The following is a 13,802-nucleotide window of genomic DNA, read 5'->3' as shown; positions in this document are numbered from 1 at the left end:
ACAAAATAATGTCTGTTTTTTAATATGATGTCTAGGTTGGTCATAACTTTACTTCAATTTCATGGCTGCAGTCACCATATGCAGTGATTTTGGAGCCCAAAAAAATAGTCAGCCACTGTTTCCATAGTTTTCCTATCTATTTGCCATGAAGTGATGGGGCCAGATGCCATGATCTTAGTTTTCTGAAAGTTGAGTTTTAAGCCAACTTTTTCACTCTCCTCTTTCACTTTCATCAAGAGACTCTTTACTTCTTCACTTTCTGCCATGTTTGTCATCTGCATATCTGAGGTTATTGATATTTCTCCCAGCTATCTTGATTCCAGCTTGTGCTTCATCCAGCCCAGTTTTTCTCATGATGTACTCTGCATATAAGTTAAATAAGCACAATGGCAATATATAGCCTTGACACACTCCTTTTCCTATTTGGAACCAACTGTGTTGTTCCATGTCCAGTTCTAACTGTTGCTTCCTGACCTGCATACGGGTTTCTCAAGAGGCAGGTCAGGTGGTCTAGTATTCACATCTTTCAGAATTTCCAGTTTGTTGAGATCCACACAGGCAAAGGCTTTGACATAGTCAATAAAGCATAAATAGATATCTTTTTGTCACTTTTACTTTTTCATTGATTCAGTGGATGTTGCCAATTTGATCTCTGGTTCCTCTGCCTTTTCTAAAACCAGCTTGAAAATCTGGAAGTTCACAGTTTATGTATTGCTGAAGCCTGGCTTGGAGAATTTTGAGCAGTACTTTACTGGCCTGTGAGATGAGTGCAATTGTGCGGTAGTTTGAGCATTCTTTGGCATTGCCTTTCTTTGGGATGGGAATGAATACTGACCTTTTCCAGTCCTGTGGCCACTGCTGAGGTTTCCAAATTTGCTTTCATATTGAGTGCAGCACTTTCACAACATCATCTTTTAGGAATTGAAATAGCTCCACTGGAATTCCATCACCTCCACTAGCTTTGTTTGTAGTGATGATTCCTAAGGCCACTTGACTTCACATTCCAGGATCTGACTCGAGGTGAGTGATCACACATCGCCACTGTCTCTTTAAATATTTTCTCTATTCTGTTTTCTAAATTTTACCCCTTCTATGATTTCAACCAAAGGCATTTTAGATTCCTTTCTTCTATAGTTTCTATCTTTTAATTCTTTAGTTTTCTCAATTGTTTCTAGTCTGTAGTTTCATCTATCCAATGTGATTTTTATTACAGTTTTATGTTTTTTTATTTTCTAGATGTTCAATTTTTAATGTTTTTCTGCTAATTTCTTCTAATTTCTCATCTATTTATAAGTTTGTAATTTTATTGTTTTCTGTCTTTAGATACTTTTTGCTTGGCTATACTTTCACACAGTCTGTGTATTCTCACTTTGATAGTTGTGACACCTGTAAACTGTGGGAGTGTAAATATATCTAGTTTCTTTCAATTTAACATAAATTGTCTTTCACATACATTTGTTGATTATGTACATGAGATCAAGGTTAGTTTCACTCTTGGAAACTGAACTGTTTACATTCATTTCAGTTCAGTTCAGTTGCTCAGTTGTGTCCAACTCTTTGTGACCCCATGGACTGCAGTACATCAGGCTTCCCTGTCCTTTACCAATTCCTAGAGCTTGCTCAAACTTCTACATTAGTGAATATTTTCCGCAAAGGTAACTTGCTTCTGTTTTGCTGGAAAGAAGGAGGTAACCTATTCCAGGAGAACCACCACCTCTAAGGGGCTTAGGTTCAGAGTCAAAGTCTCAAAAGTCAGCTCATCTTCCAGTTATTTCATAACATAATCCACATATAGCTATATATTTATGTAGTTTTATTCACATAGGGTATGTATGTGTATGTGTCTATGTGTGTGTGTGAGAGAAAACGGGGAAAAGAGCAAAATATCAGAAGTAATTTTCTATTTAATTGTTATTAAATGTTAATATTAATAACACTTATGTTAATGTTAATATGTTATGTTAATATGTTAATAAAATAACATTATTAATGTTAATAACATTAATTTAAATGTTTTGTAATTAGTGTATGTTGCTTTGATAATTGACAAATAACTTTTATTATAAATTTATAAAATTTATTTTATTTATAAATTTATAAAAAATTATAAAATTTAATAAAGATTTATTAAAAAATCTTTAAGTACATTATGGGAGTTGTTGATGGACAGGGAGGCCTGGCGTGCTGCAGTTCATTGGTTCGCTAAGAGTCAGACACGACTAAGCCATTGAAGTGAACTGAAGGTGGAAAATTTGTGGAAGGGACAGCATTGGGTATAAATATAAAGAATTTATTTTGGGTTATATTTATTTACATGCCTATTAAATATCCTAGGTAATGAGTGTGGAACAGAAAATCAAGAGCTCCAAGGGATGAAATCTAGGCTTTCTGATATTTAGAGGTTATAGAAATAGGGAGGGGGCCTCTTTGATGGCTCAGTCTAAAAAATCTACCTTCAAGCAGAAGATGAGTGTTTGATCCCCAGTTCAGCAAGAAGCCCTGGAGAAAGAAATGGCAACTACTCCAGTATTCTTGCCTAGGAAATCCCTTGGACATAGGAGTCTGTCAGGCTACAGTCTATGGGGTTGCAAAAGAGACACACCTTAGTGACTAGACAAAACAAGAAATGAGATAAGGAGATTGAAAAATGCAAACTAATGCACTATAAAGAGTTACAGAAAAGTGCAATACCACAGGTACTGAGTCCATGTGGTCTAGAGCCAATGCTCTGCAACAAGAGAAGCTACTGCGATGAGAAGCTCATGCACTGAAAATAGTAGCCCCTACTCACTGCAAGTAGAGAAAGCCTGCACATAGCAATGAAAACCCAGCACAGCCTGTATATGTATATATATATATATTTTTTAAAGACTATATACTAAGCTTAGTAATTGATTCTCCATAACTCAACTGTGAAAATGCATATGACATAATGCTGACACTAAGTATACTGTCAGCAGCTTGTTTCAGTCAGGCAGTATCCTTAGGATGAATGTTATTATTATTTTACCAAAAAATTGCTTTAGACTGATGATCGAATGTGATCAGTGTTTTCAAGTATAAGTTTTTCCTTTCATAATACTGTCACCCATATTAATTAATAATTTTAATACTTAATCATTTCATATACCCTGTGTCACCCATGTTAATTAATATGCATGTCAAGGAGTTGACCAAAATTAGCAGATTGAAACCAAGAGATTATGTTTATATGACTACAGAGCATTGCATGAGCAATGACTGAAATTTTTATAAACTTATGGAAGCACAGTAGGAGTAAAATAATCAATGGAAATACTGGATATAAGATACGGATCTGACAGTTCTGATGCACGTGTACTAATTATTAGCTCTGCATATAGACAATCAGGACTTGTGTAACCTTTAAATTTTACTCTAGTCTCCAACCTTTTTTAGTTTCTTCAGTTCAGTTCAGTCACTCAGTCATATCAGACTCTTTGTGACCCCATGAATCGCAGCATGCCAGGCCTCCCTGTCCATCACCAACTCCCGGAGTTCACTCAAACTCACGTCCATCGAGTCAGTAATGCCATCCAGCCATCTCATCCTCTGGCGTCCCCTTCTCCTCCTGTCCCCAATCCTCCCAGCATCAGAGTATTTTCCAATGAGTCAACTCTTCGCATGAGGTGGCCAAAGTATTGGAGTTTCAGCTTTAGCATCATTCCTTCCAAAGAATACCCAAGACTGATCTCCTTTAGAATGGACTGTTTGGATCTCCTTCAGAATGGACTGTTTGGATCTCGTTCTGTCCAAGGGACTCTCAAGAGTCTTCTCCAACACCACAGTTCAAAAGCATAAATTCTTCGGTGCTCAGCCTTCTTCACAGTCCAACTCTCACATCCATACTGACCACTGGAAAAACCATAGCCTTGACTAGATGGACCTTTGTTGGCAAAGTAATGTCTCTGCTTTTGAATATGCTATCCAAGTTGGTCATAACTTTCCTTCCAAAGAGTAAGTGTCTTTTAATTTCATGGCTTCAGTCACCATCTGCAGTGATTTTGGAGCCCAAAAAAATGAAGTCTGACACTGTTTCCCCTGTTTCCCAATCTATTTCCCATGAAGTGATGGGACCAGATGGCCATGATCTTAGTTTTCTGAATGTTGAGCTTTAAACCAACTGTTTCACTCTCCTCTTTCACTTTCCTCAAGAGGCTTTTTAGTTACTCTTCGCTTTCTGCCATAAGGGTGGTGTCATCTGCATATCTGAGGTTATTGATATTTCTCCCAGCAATCCTGATTCCAGCTTGTGCTTCTTCCAGCCCAGCGTTTCTCATGATGTACTCTGTATATAATTTAAGTAAGCAGGGTGACAGTATACAGCCTTGACGTACTCCTTTTCCTGTTTGGAACCAGTCTGTTGTTCCATATACAGTTCTAACTGTTGCTTCCTGACATGCATATAGGTTTCTCAAGAGGCAGGTCAGGGGGCCTGGTATTCCCATCTCTTTCAGAATTTTCCACAATTTATTGTGATCCACACAGTTTTAAGTTAGACAAATCAGTTAAGCTCTCTGACGTATAATTGAAAATAGAAAAGTATTCCCAAGCTAAGATGGTCTATTCCAATACATGTAGTTTGAGAAGGAACTATTTCCTAATTATAATGGAAATTAGTCACTAGATTATTGTCAGATATACAGTAAAACTATTTGACCAGATTATTCTTAATTTTGACATAACAGGCATAGAGAAAATCTTTAAAACATTTTGAGGTTTTATTTTCATGTTAGATATACTATGCTATTTCAGAGAAAAATATTTAAATTAAATTTTTAAAAACATTAAAGTTTGATTACATCCTCATTTTTTACAAGACCCCTTTCAATTGTTTCATTGATTTAATATTCTCCTTTTTATACTCCTGCCAAAAACTAGTGTATGCAACAGTAAAGAATTTTACTGTATAAATTTAATTCATATTACTTATACTATAAAGCAATATCAGCTATAAATTACTATTATATTTGATTTCCAGATGATCTCAGCAAAATTCATTACACTTGTTTGAAAATTTTAAATCTACATTGTTTGTTTGACATGATATATTCAAGATATTTGTATCATCATAAGGAAAATTATGTCCAATGAAATTAACCTATATTAGTCATGATGATTAAACCAGGCAAATAGTACATGTTGCATTGGTATGTTAATTTCTAAACATGCTCAAGAATAGCTTAAGGAAGAGAACATAATACAATATTAAAATTTATTTTTAAAAATGAAATAATTTGTTTGAATTGCTTGAAGTAAAGTTTCCTCATTTTACTTTTATTTATTAATTATAGAACATGGTTAATGGTTGGCTTATAAAATTTTAACTTAGAGATAATGTCTGAAATTTGAGGGTATATTTTTCACAGTTATATGTTATTATATCTATTATTTAATTAATATTTAGTAGTATAATATACCTGAAGTACATATGACTTTCCTGGTAGCTCAGAAAATAAAGACTCCCTGGTGGCTTAGATGGTAAAGAATCTGCCTGCAATGCAGGAGACACAGGTTTCATCCCTGGATTGGGAAGATCTCCTGGAGAAGGAAGTATCAACCCACTCCAGTATTCTTGCCTGGAACATGGACAGAGGAGCCTGTTGGACTTATTAGTCCATGGAGTCGAAAAGAGTCAGACACAACTGAGCAGCTAATGCTTTCACTTCACTTTCAAAGTACATAATTCCACACATATAAAATTAGATGTTTAAACAAGAAATGTTTAAAAAAAACATTGCATCAGGTAAAATTAAATTCAACTATCAAATCATTTAATAATATGTAAGCCAAAAGCTTGGCTTCCCAGGTGGCACTAGTTGTAAAGAATCTGCCTGCCATTGTGGGAGACATAGGGACATGGGTTTGATTCCTGGGTCAGGAACATACCCTGGAGGAAACAATGGCAATCACTCCAGTATTCTTGCCTAGAGAATCCCATGGACAAAGGAGCCTGTCAGGATATAGTTCATAGGATCTCCAAGAGTTGGACACAACTGAAACGCCTTAGCATGCAGGCACTCAAGCCTAAAGCTTAGTTAACATCTATTCTAATCTGCATCATAATCTAGAAACATTGCTTTCCCTAAAATGAAGCCTTTGTTTGAATGCCCCAGCAGCTTAGGTAGTGTTCAGAGTGACTGGACTCCCATTAGAGCAACAGCATTGACCAGAAATAAGAACTGAGTTTCAGTCTAGAAACTCAGTTTCCTAGATTTGGGAGATCAAACAACATTTCCTAGATTTATATACTTGGGAGATCAAATAACTTCTCTGTTGTAAATTTACAAGTGTGATCAAAATAGAAGATTGTTGAGGATCAAGTAAAATTATTTGTAAATCCATGCTAGGTTGGATATTATATAATTTTATCACTGTTTCTTTGATTATTTAAATTATTATTACTAATAGCCATATTATTTATTTGCTATATATAATAATAGAAATATTTGTTTGTGGGACCCACCAGTGGCCTTCTATCTAGGTGTAGACTGAAGAATCTACTCCCCCTTACATAGTCTTTATTTTTATTAATAGGACAGCTGCTTTTTTTTCTTCATAGGGCAATATATTTATTAGTCATTTTTCTTCTGAAAAGTCCTATTATCTTTGAATAATTATTTATGTGATACTGTGGTTGTATGTTTATTTGTATGCATTTTTCCTGTGGATTATAAAGTTTGTATTTGTTTTGTTGGTTGGTTGGTTTGATTGATTTGGCAGTGCATGGCTATAATTTAGTTGTTCTTTTATTCATTTTTCAGTCACTCAGTAGTGTCTGACTCTTTGCAACCCCATGTACAGCAAGCTTCCCTGTCCTTCACTATCTCCCAGAGTTTGCTCAAACTCCTGTCTGTTGAATTGATGATGCCATCGAACCATCTCATCCTCTGTCATCCCCTTCTCCTCCTGCCTTCAATCTTTCCCAGCATAGGGTATTTTCCTGTGAGTCAGCTCTTTGCATCATATGGCCAAAGTATTGGAGCTTCAGCTTCAGCATCAGTCCTTGCAATGAATATTCAGGACTGATTTCCTTTAAGATGGACTGGTTGGATCTCCTTGCAGTCCAAGGGACACTCAAGAGGCTTCTCCAGCACTACAGTTCAAAAGCATCAATTCTTCAGTGCCTCAGCCTTCTTTAAGGTCCAACTCTCACATCTGTACTTAACTACTAGAAAAACCATAGCTTTGCCTAGATGGACCTTTGTCAGCAAAGTGACGTCTCTGTTTTTTAATATACTGTCTAGGTTTGTCATAGCTTTTCTTCCAGAGAGCAAGCGTCTTTTAATTTCATGGTTGCAGTCACTGTCTGCTGTGATTTTGGAGCTCACTGTTTCCATTTTTTTCCCCATCTGTTTGCCATAAAGTTCTGGGAATGAATGCCTTGGTCTTCATTTTTTGAATGTGAGTTTTAAGCCAGCTTTTTCAGGCTCTTCTTTCACCTTCATCAACAGGCTCTTTTATTCTTCATTTCATTCTGCCGTTAGAGTGGTATCATCTGCATATCTGAGATTATTGATTTATCCTGGCAATCTTAATTCCAGCTTGAGCTTAATCCAACCCAGCATTTTGCATGATGTACTCTGCATATAAGTTAAATAAGGAAGGTGACAGTATACAGCCTGGAGGTACTGCTTTCCCAACTTTGAACAAGTCCATTGTTTATGTCCGCTTCTAACTGTTTCTTCTTGCCCTGCATACAGATTTCTCAGGAGGCAGGTAAGGTGGTCTGGTATTCCCATAGCTTTCAGGATTTTCCACATTTTGTTGTGATTCACACAGTCATAGGCTTTAACATAGTCAATGAAGCAGAAGTAGATATTTTTTGGAATTCCCTTGCTTTTTCTATGATGCAGTGGATATTGGCAATTTGATCTCTGTTTCTTCTACCTTTTGAAAATCCAGGTTTTGCCCTGGAAGTTCTCAATTCATGTCCTGTTGAAGCCTAGCTTGAAGAATTTTGAGCATTAACTTGCTAGCATGTGAAATGAGTACAAATGTGTGGTAGTTTGAACCTTTATTTGGCATTGCCCTTCTTTGGGATTGGAATGAAAACTGATCTTTTCCAGTCCTCTGATCACTGCTGAGTTTCCAAATTTGCTGGGATATGGAGAGCAGAATTTTAAAAGTTTCATATTTTAGAATTTGAAATATCTCAGCTGGAATTCCATCACCTCCACTAGCTTTGTTCCTAGTGATGCTTCCTAAGGCTCTAAGTCAGTGATCACACTATTGTAGTTTTCTGAGTCTTTAAGACCTTTTTGTATAGTTCTTTTGTATTCTCACCACCTCTTCTTAATATCTTCTGCTTTTTCAGGTCCATTATCCTTTCTGTCCTTCATTGTGCCCATCTTTGTATGAAATGTTCCCTTGGTGTCTCTAATTTTCCTGAAGAGATCTCTAGTCTTTCCCATTCTATTGTCTTCCTCTTTGTTTGTATTGATCACTTAGGAAAGTTTTCTTATCTCTCCTTACTGTTCTCTGGAACTCTGCATTCAATGGGTATGTCTTTGCCTTTCTCCTTTACCTTTCGCTTCTCTTCTTTTGTCAGCTTTTTGTAAGTTCTCCTCAGACAAGCATTTTGCCTTTTTGCGTTTCCTGCTCTTGGGGATGTTTTGCTCGCCACCCCCTGTACAGTGTTACGAACCTCCGTCCATAGTTCTTCAGGCACTCATCAGATCTAATGCCTTGAATCTAATTCAAGGGATTTTGCCCCTTCCACTGTATAATCATAAGCTGTTTGATTTAAGTCATAACTTAATGGCCTAGATTTTTCTCTACTTTCTTCAGTTGAAGTTGGAATTTTGCAATAAAGAGTTCATGACCTAAGCTACAGTCAGCTCCCAGTCTTGTTTTTGCTGACTGTATACAGCTTCCATTTTTGGCCGCAAAGAATAGAGTCATTCTGATTTCAGTATTGACCATCTGGTGATGTCCATGTGTAGAGCTCTCTCTTGTGTTGTTGGAAGAGGGTGTTTACTATGACCAGTGTGTTCTCTTGATAAAACTCTGTTAGCCTTTGCCCTGCTTCATTTTGTACTCCAGGGCCAAACTTGCCTATTATATTACTCCAGGTATCTCTTGGTTTCCTGCTTTTTCAATCCAGAACCATATGACTTACTGTTTAAGTCCCATAACACTTTAAAAAAGTGTTAGTTCAACTGGCATATATTTTTTTTTTTTTTTAGTATTAGGTCTAGAAGGTCTTTTAGGTCTTTATTAAACCGTTCTTCTTCCTCGGCATTAGTGGTTGGGGTGTAGACTTCAATTACTATGATATTGAGTAGTTTGTTTGGATACAAACTGAAATGATCCTGTTGTTTTTGAGATTGCACCAAAGTACTGCATTTCAGACTCTAGTGTTGACTGTGAGGGCTACTCTGTTTCTTCTAAGGGTGTCTTGCTCACAGCAGTAGATATAATGATCATCTGAATTAAATTCGCCATTCATATGTAGCTATTATGTACCATTTTTACATTCTGAAAATATTTACCAAATCAGCACTAATGTTATAGTAATGTGGCTTCCTTTGATGATAAAATTTGAATAAACTAATTTACCTGTTATTTCAGACACAATTTCATAGAAAATTATGAATACACTGAAAAAATATTATGTGAATTTATTCGTGATCTGAAACATCAATGAGTATATGAAGAGTTCTGTGTCCATATTACCTCTCCAGAAATTGAAATTTCCACAGAGTTTATTTATACAAATATACTCTTACATTTTCAATAAAATAAAATACATTATTGTGCTGTATCTTTTTGCTATAGTTCCCCCAGTCATCATTAGTTTAGTTGATTGGTCACGTCTGACTCTTTGCGATACTTTGGACTGTTGCCCCTCAGGCTTCTCTCTGTATGGGATTTTTCAGGCAGGAATACTGGAGTAGGTTGCCATTTCCTTCTCCAAAATATAAAAGGAAGCAAATTTAGTTGGTCACTCATGTTGGTTGAAATTCATCTTCTCATAATGCCATCAAAGAGAGACATAAGAAATAACTTTCTGAGTTCATAACTTCCCCAATGCCTCAGCAGGTAAGAAATCTGCCTACAATGCAGGAGACACAAGAGATGTACGTTTGATCCCTGCATCAGGAAGATCCCCTGAAGAGGAAAATGGAAACCCACTCCAGCATTCTTTTGCCTGAAAAATCCTATGGACAGAGGCTCCTGACAGGCTACAGTCCAAAGGACTGTGAACAGTTGGACAAGACTGACCAACTAAACTTGCTTGCTTTCATAATGTAAGGACAGACTGACCAGATCAGGTACTTTTAGTTTGTATTTTTTTCCTTCTGGAACACAGAGTGCCATTTCAATATATATTAGTAGATTCAAATCTTCTTTAATTCTGGGTGTTTAAAAGTTGTATTAGTTAACATTTATTGAATACTTACTATGTACTTTACACATTATTCAACAAGCATTATTAGGGATCTATTGTGTTCCTAGCATTATTCTTACCAATAAGAATATAGTGACCAAAGAAAAAAGACAAAAATCTCTATGACCTCATTGACCTTGCATTCTAGTCAGGGAAAATAGATAAGAAACAACAGCAATAAGTAAATTGTACTGGATGTGAGAAAGTGATACTCTGTGGGTAAAAATAAATCAGGAAGAGTGAAAGATTCTGAATAGCCAACACAATACTGAAGGAGAAAAACTAAGTTAGAGAGCCAACACTCTATGTCTTAAAAGACTATAAAGCTACAGTGATCAGGACAAAGTGGTATCACTGAAAGAAAAGACAAATAGATCAGAGGAACAAAATAGGGAGCCCAGGCATAGACCCACATAAATATAGTCGACAAGTCTTTGACAATGGAATAAAGATAGTCTTTTCAATAAATAGTGCTGAAACAATTGGACATTCTTGTTCAAAAAAATCTATACATATATTTTACAGTCAACATAAAAATTAATTCACAATGAATCACAAACCTAAATGTAAAATTCCTAAAGGATAACATAGGAAAAAGTTTAAATAATCTTGGGTTTGACAAGATTTTTTAGATAGGACAACTTTTTTAGATAGGACACCAAAGGCATGATCCAGAATGACAAAATCTTTAAGTTGAACTGCATTGAAATTAAAAGCCTCTGCTCTGCAAAACAGAGTATCAAGAGAATTAGAAGACCAGTCACAGACCAAGTGAAAATATTTCCAAAAGACACTCTGACAAATGACTGTTATCCAAAATATCCAAGGGACTCTTAAAACTCAACAATGGGAAAACAAATGCTCAATTAGAAAATAAATCAAAGACCTTAATAGACATCTCATCAAAGAAGATATGCAGGTAAACAATAGATATATCAAAAAATGCTCTATAATATATCATCATGAAAATGCAGATGAAAGCAATGAACTGTCACTACACACCTATTAGGATGGTTAAAATGCGCAACACTGACAGCACCAAACGTTATAAAGCATGTAAAGCAATGGCATACATTTGTTACTGGTGGGAATACAAAATGGTACGGCCACTTTGACAGGCAGTTTTTTTTTTTTTTTTTTTTTTTTAGAAGTAAGCATATTCTTACCATATGATGCAGAAATTGTACTCTTTCATATGTACTCAAGGGAGTTGAAAATATAAGTTTACACAAAAGCCTACACATGAATGTTTGTGCCAGCTTAATTTCCACAATGTGGATGTAACCAAGGTATCTTTCATCAGGTGAATGGATTAAAAATTAAAAAAGAAAAAAAAAGGAACTATAAGACAGAGGAAATAAATGTATACTACTAAGTGAAATAAGCCAATCTGAAATGGGTACATACTGTCTGATTCCACATACATGAAATCTTGACAAAGGAAAAAATGTGGAGATGATGAAAAGATCAATCATTGCCGGAGGTAGAGAGTGAAAACAAAGATGAATAAAAGGAGCACAGAGGATTTTTAGAGCAGTAAAAATACTCTGTGTGTGATACCATAATTATTCACCATTATACATTTATGTAAAACCAAAAAATGTATAACAAAAAGTGAACTTTAATGTAAACTATTGGTGATTTTGATGTGTCAACAAAGGTTCTCCAGTTGAAATACATGCAGTACACTATTGAAGAATGTTGATAGGAAGGAGTCTACGCATGTGTGAGAATAGGAGACATATGGATAATCTCTCTATTTTTTCATCTCAATTTTTCTGTAACCCTAAAAGCGCTCTAAAATATAGTCTTAATAATATTATAGTAGGAAAGATTTGCAGCTTACATAGTTGAGAATCTAGGAACATGATGACAGGCTTATTAAACTGACCTGAAGTAAGAGAGGAAAGGAAGTAAATGTAAATATTTGAAATAAGAGATAAAAAGTTTGGGATTTGCTATGGTTAAAGGAAGAGCAGAGAAGGCAATGGCACCCCATTCTAGGACTTTTGCCTGGAAAATCCCATGGATGGAGGAGCCTGGTAGGCTGCAGTCCATGGGGTGGCTAAGAGTTGGACATGACTGAGCGACTTCACTTTCACTTTTCATTTTCATGCATTGGAGAAGGAAATGGCAACCCACTCCAGTGTTCTTGCCTGGAGAATCCCAGGGACGTGGGAGCCTCATGGGCTGCCGTCCATGGGGTCGCACAGAGTCAGACACGACTGAAGCAACTTAGCAGGAGCAGAGGAAGAGCAAGATGTGAATGTCTGCTGGCAGGAAGATGATTTCATGGTTAGAATCTCCAGTTGACACCAAGGAGACAGTTCTCAGACTTTATCAGCTTACCCAAATGTGGAGCAGAAGGAAAAATGGAACAATGGTACTTAAAAGTACATAGCAATCCAATATCAAAAACTTCATCTCTTTATTACATATAACTAGAAAACAATTGCAAATCCAACTATACCTGCAAAGTCAAATCCTGATATAAGATTTCACCTGGTAACCTAGTTCCATAGAAGCTGTTCCAAACAGGAAAATGGAACCAATACTTTTTTTTTTTTAATCATTTTTTGTGAAGGTAAGTTAATCTTCTCTTGTAGAAGCATGCTAAGTATCTAGTAATAAAAGCTACTTCTATCAAGTGTTGCCAGGATTTTTTTAAAATAGTGCAGTTTCACTTAGATTCCATGACAGAGATACTGAGTTTACCACCAACACTTATTCTCTTCTATATTAATGAAACACCTAATTCAATGAATTCAGTTAAAAAATATTTGTTACATGCCTAACATGTACCATGAACTGTTGTAGGGCTTAAGATAAAGTATGATAAAAATAGAAAAAAATCTATTTCCTTTTCCTGTAAGACTTATAATCCATGGTGGGGGACTTAAACTATCTATACATATATGTGTATAAGTATATATGTAGGTTACATATATAATAAGTCATAGTATATTCAAATTAATCAATATGTATTATGGAATAAACACTAAATCTTTGGTAATTGGAGTTGGAAATGATTAAATCAAGTGGGAATGAGATTTCAGTGACAAATAGGATGGTCAGTGTCTTACAGAGAAGGTGTTGTTCAGTCACAAAGTTGTGTCCGACTGTTTTTCAACCCCATGGACTGTAGCCCACCAGGCTCTTCCATCCATTGGATTTTCCAGGCAAGAATACTGAAATGGGTTGTCATTTCCTTCTGCAGGGGATCTTCCCAACCCAGGAATTGAACCTGTGTCTTCTGCATAAGATGCATCTCCTGCATTGCAAGTAGATTCTTTGTCACTGAGCCATTTGAGCAAACACTTAAAGGATCCAAGTGGATTACTAGGGTAAGAACATTCTAAATGGAGGTACAGGTAGAGAAATGTCCTAAAGT

The sequence above is a fragment of the Bos javanicus genome, chromosome 3 (genome assembly GCF_032452875.1).
Source record: "Bos javanicus breed banteng chromosome 3, ARS-OSU_banteng_1.0, whole genome shotgun sequence".
In the NCBI taxonomy this organism is placed as follows: Eukaryota; Metazoa; Chordata; class Mammalia; order Artiodactyla; family Bovidae; genus Bos; species Bos javanicus.
This window is presented reverse-complemented; position numbering follows the sequence as displayed.